We start from the raw sequence: 10,745 nt of genomic DNA, 5'->3' as shown, positions 1-10,745 counted from the left end.
GACCTGTTTTTGTACACTTATCCTGAGTCCTGCAAAACATTAGGACTGCCCAGAGCCATCATTTGGGACAAATTTTAAGGAGGAAGAATTTAACCACACAACATAGAGATCATTAATTTGCAGTCCCATTTTAAAGGTAAGGATAGCAAGGCTCAGAGAGGGGATATGTCTTGACTGAGCTCATGAGCTGGTAAGTGGGGCTGAGCTAGAATCTGGCTCTCCTAGTGCTAGGTCAGAGCTCTTTTCATTATTCCACTCTGCTGTTCTCTCACCTCGTTCTCCAGAAACAATGGTAGGTTATTCATCATCATATTTAACCCGAGTCTGACTTCCTCTCCTTCCTGGTGTGCTGTCTGTCTTCCTCTATAATTGATTAATGTGGGTCCCGAGGATGCTGGCTCCATTTTTTTTTAATCAGGAAAATTGGAAACATACAAAAGTTAATGAGCTCCCATGTGTCCATTACCTAAGAATTATCAATTTATGACCAATCTTGTTTCATATATACACCCCCATCCTGAACAAGGTTATTTGAAGCAAAGGTCATTTTATCCATAAATATTTCAGCATACACTTCTAAAAGAAAAGTGTTAAAAATAACTACAAAAATTAATCATAGCTGTTTAATATCAAATATCCAGGCAAATTCAAATTTCCCTCTATTATTTATTTCTTTTCACAGTTGATACCGTCAAACTAGAATCCATATAAGGCCCATAAATTGTATTTGGTTGATACGCTCAAAAATTTCTTTCTTTTTTTTTTTTTCTTTTTGACACAGGGTCTCACTCTATTACCCAGGCTGGGATGCAGTGGCACGATCACGGCTCACTGAAGCCTCGACCTCCTAGGCTAAGGTGATCTTCCTGCCTCAAATTGTTGGGACCACGGCCATGCGCCACCACACCTAATTTTTAAAAAATTATTTGTAGAGATGGGGTCTTGCTATGTTGCCCAGGCTAGTCTCAAACTCCTGGGCTCCAGTGATCCTCCCATCTTGGCCTCCCAAAGTGCTGGGATTACAGGTGGGAGCCACCTGGCCCCTAAAATCCTTTAATCTATAGGTCCCACTTTCTCCTTTTTCCTTTTTCTTTCCTTGCAATTTATTTGCTGAAGAAACTGGGTTGTTTGGTCTGTAGATTCCTACATTCTTGATTTTGCCAGTTGTATCCTCATGATGTTGTTTAACACATTTCTTCATTCTCTTTATTTCCTGCAAACTGTTAGATCCAGAGGCTTGAACTGCTTCACGAGTTTTTTTTTTTTTTTGGCAAGAAAATTTCATAGATGGCATTGTGTTCTTCCATCAGGAGGCCCATAATGTCTGGGTGTCTCTTCTCTGGTCTTAGAGGCCAATAATAATCTTTGTTGGCCTCTTAGAGGCCAATAATAATAATAATCTTTGCCTGATTTTTGTATGTTGATCGTGTATCCCACAACATTACTTACCTTGTTATTTAGTTTTGGTAGTTTTTTTATTGGATTTCTTATTATTTTCTTTTTCTTTTCTATTTCTTATTATTTTCTGATCCTCCCACCTCAGCTAGGACCACAGGTGCACCACCATGCCGGGCTAATTTTTTTTGGAGTGTTTTGCCTTTATTGATAGTGTTTTTGGGGACAGAGGAAAGATTTCTCTCTTATTGCCAGGAGACATCTATAGCAAAGGACAGATTAGCAAGAGAAAAGCATACACATTTATTTAATATAAGTTTTACATGACACGGGAGCCTCCCTGTTGAAGACAAAGAAACAGGGAAACCTGGGTATTTTTATGCTGTTTGATGAAGAGTAGACAGTTGTGGAGAAATGTGATTGGAGGACAAAAGAGTATGATCTAATGGTAATAAACTGGAGGAACTTAGCAAGGCCTGTTTGTGCAGATTCTTCTTTGTGTCCCTTGTGTCTTCAGAGCTAAGGATATTCTTTTCCTTTAGGTATAGGGAGGGTCCCTCTCAAAATGCGAAACTTGTTTTGGGGAGAGTAGGGAATGATGAGAGTGACCTTCCTGGTTCTGCTGTGTTTTCAAATGGCAAGGTGCCATATTTTGGGGTTGCATGTCCTAAACCCCATCATTGTCCTTTTCCAAATTCATCCCTAACATGTCAAGGTGACTTCGGGGTGGTCACGTGGTCCTGAAGCTTCCACTTTATGAGTGAAGTGTGTTTTTCTAATGTGATGCTCCTGCAGGCAAAGTGGGGAAAGATGCCTTCTGACATGCAGCCCAGCTCGTTTTTGGCTTATCATTCCTTTCATCCAGCAGGAGCTAAGACTGCACCTGCCCAATTGCTGGTTTATTATACTACAAAGGATACAGATGAAGAGATGTGTAGGTCGAGGTACGGGGGAAGGGGCTTCCATGCTTTCCCTGGGCGAGCCACCCTTCAGGAATCTCCATGTGTTCAGCTATCTGGAAGCTCTTCTTAGGATTTTCTGTATACAAGATTATATCATCTGCATACAGAGATGTTTTTGTTTCTTTTAATCTTCATGCTTCTAATTTCTTTTTCTTGCTTAATTGTCTTGGCTAGAACCTCTAGTACAATGTTTAATGGAAATGAAGAGATTAGACATCCTTGTTTTATTTTTGATCTTAGGGCAAAGCATTCAGTCTTTCCCCATTAAGTATGCTGTTCATGGCCGGGCGCAGTGGCTCAAGCCTGTAATCCCAGCACTTTGGGAGGCCGAGGCGGGCGGATCACGAGGTCAGGAGATCGAGACCATCCTGGCTAACACGGTGAAACCCCGTCTCTACTAAAAAAATACAAAAAACTAGCCGGGCGAGGTGGCGGGCGCCTGTAGTCCCAGCTACTCGGGAGGCTGAGGCAGGAGAATGGCGTGAACCCGGGAGGCGGAGCTTGCAGTGAGCTGAGATCCGGCCACTGCACTCCAGCCTGGGCGACAGAACGAGACTCCGTCTCAAAAAAAAAAAAAAAAAAAAAAAAAAAAAAAAAAAAAAAAAGTATGCTGTTCATTTTGAGTTTTTCATAGAAGCCCTTTATTATATTGCATTCCCTCTTTTCTTCTTTTCTTTTCTGTTCTTTTCTTTTCTTTCTTTTACAGACTGTGTTGCCTAGGCAGGAGTGCAGTGGCACCATCATGGCTCACTGCAGCCTTGACCTCCCAGGGCTCAAGTCATCCTCCCAGCTCAGCCTCCTGAGTAGCTGGGACTACAGGTGTGTGCCACCATGCCTGGCTACTTTGTTGTATTTTTTGTAGAGATGAGGTCTCACTTTGTTGCCCAGGCTGGTCTTGAACTCCTGGGCTCAAGTGCTCCTATTGCCTTGACCTCCCAAAGTGTTGGGATTACAAGTGTGAGCCACCACGACTGGCACTACTTTCTCTCTCTCTCTCTCTCTCTCTCTCTCTCTTTGAGACAGGGTCTCACTCTGTTGCCCAGGCTGCAGTACAGTGGCACAATTATAGCTCGTTGCTTGCAACCTCAACCTCCTGGGCTGAGGTGATCCTCCCACCTCAGCTAGGACCACAGGTGCACCACCATGCCAGGATAATTTTTTAATTTTAATTTTTGGTAGAGATAAGGTCTTGTGGTGTTGCCAAAGTCCTGGGCTGAAGTGATCTTCCTGTCTCAGCCTCCCAGACTGTTGGGATTATAGGTGTGAGCTATGGTATACCCAGCCTTGAGTTCCCTTTTTTGCCTAGTTTGTTGAGTGCTTGTGTGTTTTTTTGGTTTTGTTTGTTTGTTTTTAATCATGAAAAGGCATAGGATTTTGTGAATGCTTTTTCTGCATCTATTGTGATGATCGTGTATTTTTGGTTTTTCTCCTATTGATATGGTGTATTACATTAATTGAATTTTGAATGTAAGCCAATCTGTGTTCCTGGGATAAATCCTACTTGATTGTATTGTCTAATTATTTTTATATGTTGTTAGATTGAGTTTGCTAGGATTTTTTTTTGCATCCATGTCATAAGAGATATTGTAGTCTTCTTGTGATGTCTTTGGTTTTGGTACGAGGACGTCGTAGAAGGAGCTGAGAAGTGTTTCTTTCTCTTCAGTTTTTTGGAAGAGTTTGTGAGGAGTGGTAGTATTATTAGTTCTTTTCTTTTCTTTTTTGAAACAGAGTCTTGCTCTGTTGCCCCAGCTGGAGTGCAGTGGTGTGGTCTCAGCTCACTGCAACCTCTGCCTCCTGGGTTCAAGTGATTCTTCTGCCTCAGCCTCCTGAGTAGCTGGGATTACAGGTGCCCACCAGCATGCCTGGCTTATTTTTACATTTTTAGTAGAGATGGGGTTTCTCCTTGTTGGCCAGGCTGGTCTTGAACTCCTCAAATGACTGCCTGCCTCGGCCTCCTAAAGTTTTGGGATTACAGGCATGAGCCACCGTGCCCAGCCTTGTATTAATTAAATGTTTGGTAGAAGTTACCAGTAAGGCAGTCTGGGGCTGGGCTTTTCTTTGTGGGTAGTTTTTTTGATTATTTGTTCAATCTCTTTATTGATATAAGCCTATTCAGATTGCCTATTTCTTGTTCTTGTTGTTGTTGTTGTTCTTTTTTTTGAAACAGAGTCTCACTCTGTCACCCAGGCTGGACTGCAGTGGCACAATCCTGGCTCGCTGCAACTTTCACCTCCCAGGCTAAAGTGATCATCCCACCTCAGCCTCCTGAGTAGCTGGGACTACAGGCATGAGCCACACCATGCCTGGCTAATTTTTGGTAGAGACAGGGTTTCATATTGCCCAGGCTGGTCTTGAACTCCTGAGCTCAGATGATCCACCTGCCTTAGCCTCCCAAAGTACTGGCTTACAGGCATGAACCATCACACCTGGTCCTATTTCTTCTTGAATCAATTTCTGTAGTTTGTGTGTTTCTAGGAATTTGTCCATTTCATCTAACTTGTTGAATTTATTAGCATGTATTTACATGTAGTATTTCTTTTTCTTTTCTTTTCTTTTTTTTTTTTTTTAGATGGAGTTGTGCTTTTGTTGCCCAGGCTGCAGTGCAATGGCATGATCTTGGTTCACTGCAACCTCCACCTCCCTAGTTCAAGTGATTCTCCTGCCTCAGCCTTCCGAGTAGCTGGGATTACAGGCGCCTGCCACCATGCCCGGCTGATTTTTGTATTTTTAGTAGAGATAGGATTTTACCACGTTGGCCAGGCTGGCCTCGAACTCCTGACCTCAGGTGATCCACCCACCTTGGCCTAGAAAGTGCTGAGATTGCAGGCGTGAGCCACCGTGCCCAGCCTACTTGTAGTAGTACTTTTAATCCTTTAAAGGTTGGTAGTAATGTCCCCTCTTTTATATCTGGTTCTAGTAATGTGAGTCATCTTTCCTTTTTTCTTGGTCGATTAGGTAGTTTGTCAATTTTGTTTATCTTTTCAAAGAACCAGTTTTGTTTTCATTGATTTTCTGTTTTTTAAAAAATTCTTGATTTTATTAATTTTCACTCTAATCTTTATTACCTTCCTTCTGCTTGCTTTAGGTGTAATTTGCTCTTCTTTTCCGAAGTCTTATGGTGGTATAAGACTGCTGATTTCAGGTCTTTTCTTCTTTTGTAATATGGTCATTTACAGCTATAAATATCCCTCTATGTACTGTTTTAGCTGTATCCTGTAAGTTTTGATACATCTTCATTTTTATTCACCTGAAAGTATTTTCTCTTTTGATTTTTTAAAAATCCATTGGTTGTTTAAGACTGTGTTGTTTAATTTCCATATACTTAAGAGTTTCCCAAATTTCTCTGTTCTATGACTTACATCTGTATCTGAGGAAATATCTGAGCCAAATTCTTGGTGGAGGACCTAGGAACAAAGATGTGCTTCTTCCTGAGTGACACCCCATATTAGATTCTGAGTGCTTGGTAGATGGGAGAGGCAGCAGTCACAGGTCTCCTTGGCTTGCCTCTCAGTGTGGACCTGCCCATGAGCTGGGGCAAACTCAGTTAGAGTCCTAGTATTTTCAACGGTACCATGCCCAAGGTAGAGCCTATTTCCACAAGTGGAGGATGGATTTATATCAGTTATACTCACCTGGAACTTTGCCCGCAGCAACAAGTAGTGGGGAAGGATGAGAAATGCTGACATCCTGTCCCTCCTGGGAAGATAGCTGAGGCGACAGGTAGCCCTGTGTTCCAGGCTGAAGCAGCCTGAAGTATAGTTTTTGCCTCACTAAACTGAGGGTGGGAGGACAGAGAGGGCATGGGTCTTGGTTCACATACCTCAGATTCTTGAAATTCTGAGTTTTTGTAGATTTTTCTTGAACAAATATTTCTTCATTTGTGGTATGCCCTTAGGGCCATTTCCAGAGTCTTTAAGTGTTTGTTTGTTTGTTTTTGTTTTGTTTTGTTTTTTAAACAATTCTCACTAGTTTTACTGGAGAGCAGATCTTGGAGGTCCTCAGTGTCACACTGAAAGTGGAACTCTGGCTTGGGCCTGAGAGTGACCCAAACAAATAGAAAAACATTCCATGCTCATGGATGGGAAGAATCAATATCATGAAAATGGCCATACTGCCCAAAGTAATTTATAGATTCAGTGCTATCCCCATCAAGCTACCATTGACTCTCTTCACAGAATTAGAAAAAACTACTTTAAATTTCATATGGAACCAAAAAGGATCCCGCATAGCCAAGACAATGCTGAGATCTTTTTCTAAAGTGAAACTTCTCACTCATCAATTATTCGGTTCCCCTAAGTACAGTTCATACAGGAAAGGCAGATTAAATGTTCGACTCCTTCAAAACATTGTCTCAAAACAGGCCAAATTAGAAAGCTAAATCTGCTGCCTGCTTAGGCCTCCTCTTTTACAAGCCAAATCAAAAGTATATGACATCATTTGTGTTAGTAGACTGAGCTATACTTAGCTGAATCTTCATAGGGAAAGGAATCAACAAGGTGTTATGTGGGCTGTTTCCCTGAAAATAATTATTTCTTGAATGTGCGTTACATTGAAGAATGACTTATGTGGGCTGGGTTTTAAAAATTTACAATTTTCTTTCTTTCTTTTTTTTGTTTTTTTTTTTTTGAGGCAGAGTCTCGCTCTGTTGCCTAGACTTGAGTGTGGTGGCACTATCTTGGCTCACAGCAACCTCCACCTCCTGGGTTCAAGTGTCTCCTATCTGTCTCAGCCTCCCAAGTAGCTGGGATTACAGGGTGCTCGCCACCGCGCCCTGGCTAATTTTTGTATTTTTAGTAAAGATGGGGTTTCGCCATGCTGGCCAGTCTGGTCTCCAACTCCTGACCTCAGGTGATTTGCTTGCCTCGGCCTCCCAAAGTGCTGGGATTATAGGTGTGAGCCACCGTGCCCAGCCTACAATTTTCTTCACTTCTTATTAGCCTGCCCTCAGACCTGTCTACTGGAGCAAACCCAATTTCTAATGGTCAGTGGTGGAGATGAGGACAAGGCAGGGTTTGCCTTCCATTTGCTTATTTTATCTAAAGACTCAGGCAGAGAAGAGAAGTTATAACTATTTTATAACTAATTCAACTACTTTATTGGTGAAGCAACTCTCAGAAATTGGAACATTCTTTTAAGTCCTGTTGATGAGTACACAGTTACTTTTTGAATCCTGGTGGATTTTGAGAAGATATGCACTATCTGAATGCTGACTTTTGTGTCTCTTTTCAAAGGGAGATAAAACACTTGCAGACTGAAACTTGTTTTACCTTTCACATAGCGATCCCTCAAATTTAGACGATCACAAACAGAACCCTGGGAAATATAATCTCCAAACCATGTTAGTTTTCAAGGTACTTTACACTCACTATTTCAGTTGGTTCTCTGGCCAACTACATAGATAGATGTGGACTGTATCCAGTTGATAAATTAGGCTCAGAATACAGGGCTGATGAGAGCCCATTTGGGACCTTTAAGTGAATTAGAAAAAGACACCCTTTAAAACAGTTTACTATCATCTGTTGAAAAGTAACTCAATGACTATACAAATCTAAAATGGTTGCAATATGAGCAGCACCCCTAGAGTTGGTCCACAACCTTCAAAGCAGACCTAGTGGCCCTGCTAGAGAGGCCAAAAGTCAAAGGCAAGCAAGTAAAGGGGCCTGGGCTTAGAGCCTGTCCTCATCCACTGTATCCTGACACCTCTTTGACTCCTTCTCTTTGATGTACAACGGAGACTGGGGTACCCTTAGACTGAAAGGAAGGACAAGGCCATGTAGAAAAGAATTGACAGAAGGAGAGGAACACTCATGAACCCCTTGCTTGAGCCTCCCAATGTTCTGAGAGAGGAGGAGCCAGGTAACTGCTGCTAACTGCCATTTTCCCACCATCTGGGCCTAAGAAAGCAGAACTAAGGCTTCATTAATAGCCAGGATTGCTTGGAGATTCACTTTACTTATTTAAACCAACAAGAGGACTTAAGATTTAGCCTGTTGGAATACGGTTCTAAGAGGCTTATATTCCCAAGAAACTAGTCCTTAGTTTCTTTTGTTCTTTGCTACTTTGTGATCCCTGCTAGAGACAGGCCACTTGCTTCGGGTTACCATAATATTCTTTTTCTTTTTTTTTTTTTTTTGAGACAGAGTTTTGCTCTTGTTGCCCAGGCTAGAGTTCAGTGGCGCCATCTCAGCTCACTGAAACCTCCGCCTCCCGGGTTCAAGTGATTCTCCTGCCTGAGCCTCCTGAGTAGCTGGGAATTACAGGTGTCCACCACCACGGGGCTTGGCTAATTTTTGTATTTTTAGTAGAGATGGGGTTTCTCCATGTTGGTCAGGCTGGTCTCGAACTCTGACCTCAGGTGATCCGCCCACCTCCACCTCCCAAAGTGCTGGGATTACAGGTGTGAGCCACTGCGCCCGGCCTGAGTTACCATAATTTTCTTTTTTTTTTTTTTTTTGGTGAGACGGAGTCTGGCTCTGTCGCCCAGGCTGGAGTGCAGTGGCCGGATCTCAGCTCACTGCAAGCTCTGCCTCCCGGGTTTACGCCGTTCTCCTGCCTCTACTAAAAAAAATCCTCCTTTTGTATTTTTTAGTAGAGACGGGGTTTCACCATGTTAGCCAGGATAGTCTCAATCTCCTGACCTCGTGATCTGCCCGTCTTGGCCTCCCAAAGTGCTGGGATTACAGGCTTGAGCCACCGCGCCTGGCCCATAATTTTCTAAGCACACTTCCTAGTGACACCTGGCCCAGTTTGACACCTGTGTAGAAGCAAGAGTCAATGAAAGCATCTTCAGACATTCTAGGCCCATACTCTCAGAGCCAGCTGGACTTTGTTTTGGTATTGGTCCCGACCTCTGGAGTGACATATGCTGTTCTTCATTGATTTTGTTCTTGTATGTTCTGAGACAGAATCTCCCCTTGTTGCCCAGGCTGGAGTGTGGTGGCGCAGTCTCTGCTCCCTGCAACCTCTGCCGCCTGGGTTCAAGCAATTCTCACGCCTCAGCCTCCTGAGTAGCTGGGTTTACAGGCATGTGCAACCAAGCCTGGCTAATTTTTGTATTTTTAGCGGAGACAGGGTTTCTCCATGTTGGGCAGGTTGGCCTTAAACTCCTGGCCTCAAGTAATATGCTCACATTGAGCTCCCAAAATGCCGGGATTACAGGTGTGACCCACCGTGCCCAAAATGTTTTTGAATTATAGAAAGCCCCTTGGGTTTGGTGGGAGGGAGTGAGGGTTTCATCCATGATACAGTGACACTTTAAAAATTAGTTTATTCAAATGCACCTAAAGGAATTGCTTGATAAATTAAGGACAGTAATACTTCTGGCCTTAGATAGAAATGATTAGAAGGTCCTTCTTAGATAGAAATGGTTAGAAGTCCAGAGAAATCTGGGAAGGAATTTCTAAATTTTCTCTTTCCATTGACATAAGGTACCAGGGTATGAAATTAATTTGTCCTGGTATATATGCATTTATTTAACAGATATTGGGTACCTAATACGTATTAGAGAATCATCCCCTAGATTTTCTTGATAGAGAAAGGAAAAGTTCTGGAGAAATGGTGGAGAGTCATTGCCAGGAATATAGCTTTGTAAGAAAATTTTCCTGGATCAATTGGTAACGTTTTCTGGAACCACTAGGTGGTGATAGTACATTATGAAAATGACATGCTTTCCTTGACACCTTTCAAATAACTGCAGGTGTCTCGTCACTTCTGAGGCCAGTGTCTCCACAACCAAAGAAATGTCTTAGTGAGTAAATGAGGAAAAACACATTCCACCATTTACATGTATAAATTTACACATGTAAATTTAAATGCTCCGGGGTACTGGTAGTTCCTTGAGAGAAGGGTCTGAGCCTATCATTTTCATGGTTACAACCCCAGGTGATAGCCCTGGCATGTAGGAAGCCCTTGATCAATGCTTGATGAATGAATCCATCTCTGAACAATTTTGATGATCATTGAAAGGATCATTCCAAGAGTGTGGCAAAAAGGTGGCACATGTCCAAAAGGCCTAGGATTTTGGGAAGTTAGGAGCTATTGATGATCCTGACAGATCATCAGTTGGGCAGAGAATCAGGAAGGCAGTATTTGGAAGGGCAGAAATACCAAAAGTGATCTGAGGCACTTATAATTCTTTGTATCCCCTAAGCTTACCTTGGCCAGATTTCATCTGTTAAAAAATACAGGGAGGGGCTGGGCATGGTGGCTTACGCCTGTAATCCCAGCACTTTGGAAGGCTGAGGCAGGCAGATCACAAGGTCAGGAGATCCAGACCATCCTGGCTAACACAGTGAAACTCCGTCTCTACTAAAAATACAAAAAAATTAGCCTGGAGTGGTGGCATGCACCTGTAGTCCCAGCTACTCGGGAGGCTGAGGCAGAAGAATT

This window comes from Trachypithecus francoisi, unplaced genomic scaffold, assembly GCF_009764315.1.
Source record: "Trachypithecus francoisi isolate TF-2019V2 unplaced genomic scaffold, Tfra_2.0 Lachesis_group16, whole genome shotgun sequence".
Lineage (NCBI taxonomy): Eukaryota > Metazoa > Chordata > Mammalia > Primates > Cercopithecidae > Trachypithecus > Trachypithecus francoisi.
This window is presented reverse-complemented; position numbering follows the sequence as displayed.